The sequence below is a fragment of the Charadrius vociferus genome, unplaced genomic scaffold (assembly GCF_000708025.1).
Source record: "Charadrius vociferus isolate BGI_N301 unplaced genomic scaffold, ASM70802v2 scaffold559, whole genome shotgun sequence".
Classification (NCBI taxonomy): domain Eukaryota; kingdom Metazoa; phylum Chordata; class Aves; order Charadriiformes; family Charadriidae; genus Charadrius; species Charadrius vociferus.
This window is the reverse complement of record NW_009650252.1, coordinates 195000-196315: the sequence shown is the minus strand read 5'-3', so window position 1 is coordinate 196315 and position 1316 is coordinate 195000. Positions and strand designations below refer to the sequence as shown.

Below are 1316 nucleotides of genomic sequence, written 5' to 3'. Positions count from 1 at the left end.
GCTTCCGCCTGGAAAGGAGGAGCGATATGGCTCGGCATCTGCTGTACTTTTCTCTAACAAATCCAGGGACATCACGAGGCGAATGAAGCCACAACTGTCACTAAATAAGTAAATAAAAACCCTGTAAGCCTGAACTAAGAGCCCTCACCTCCTCAAGTTGAATCCATCACCCCTCCTTTCAACCCCTTCTCCAGTTTCCACCTCAGTCTGCAGCACTACATTTAAACACAGCAGGTCTGTGGAGCCAGGTAGCTCATCCAGGCATGTACAACCTCACACTGCTTTCATCCCTCACAGTATTTGCCCTCAGTCATGAGAGTCCTAGAATGGTTTGGGTGGGAACCTTAAACACCATCCAGTTCCACCCCCCCTGCCATGGGCAGGGACACCTCCCAGCCCTGTCCAACCTGGCCTTGAACACCTCCAGGGATGGGGCAGCCACAGCTTCTCTGGGCAACCTGCACCAGGGGGTCACCACCCTCAGAGTGAAAAGTTTTCTTCCTGCTATCTAATCTCAATCTCCCCTCTTCCAGTTTGAAGCCATTCCCCCTCGTCCTATCACTCCATGCCCTTGTAAAAAGTCCCTCCGCAGCTCTCCTGGAGCCCCTTTAGGCACTGGAAGGGGCTCTAAGGTCTCCCCTTTTTCACCTTCTCTTCTCCAGGCTGAACACCCCCAACTCTCCCAGCCTGTCCTCCCAGCAGAGGGGCTCCAGCCCTCCCAGCATCTCTGTGGCCTCTTCTGGCCCCACTCCAACAGGTCCACATCCTTCTTGTGCTGAGGACTCCAAAGCTGAGCTTCTAGGTGTGTTAAAACAAAAAAAACCCCAACATATTGCTATGGAAAGACTAACCTTTCCCCCCACCCCCAAGTTTTACGAGATGTTCAGCACCGACTCGCACCCAATAACCTAGATGGGCATCTCAATGAGATTCTTCCGCATGTCAGCACCGTCACCATTTTTTCACATTTTTACAGACTGCTGTTGAGCCTGGAGCTGCAAGCGATGTTTGCAAGGACATTACCTGGAGGTGCATCACAGAGTCAAGGAATGTCAGCAAGTGGCTCCAGTCTGTTGGCAAACACTTTCTGGCAAAACCTCCCCCATAAATAACAGACACAAGGCACAAGGAAGTCTCTTGTGTTAAGATTTAATAATAATAATAATAACAACAACATTTCAAAAACAATGAGTGCATTGTACACAAGATCTGGTATTCAGTGCTTTTTATTGACCATTTGCTCTGCCAGTGTCAGTGTACTGGAGACCTGGGGAGTGGTAAGTGGATTAAAAAAACCCAGTTGGGACACTTCTCCA

At 49.7% G+C, this 1316-nt stretch overlaps 1 protein-coding gene across 1 annotated transcript in view; it reads right to left on the bottom strand.

Moving 5' to 3' along the window:
• Positions 1–1133: 1133 nt before the first annotated feature.
• PPP1R7 (protein phosphatase 1, regulatory subunit 7) overlaps positions 1134–1316 on the bottom strand; it is a 15679-nt gene continuing 15496 nt past the window's right edge. The window contains exon 10 of the mRNA XM_009893070.1: positions 1134–1316. This exon is cut by the window's right edge and continues 210 nt beyond it. The gene's annotated coding sequence lies outside the window, so the exon portion shown is untranslated.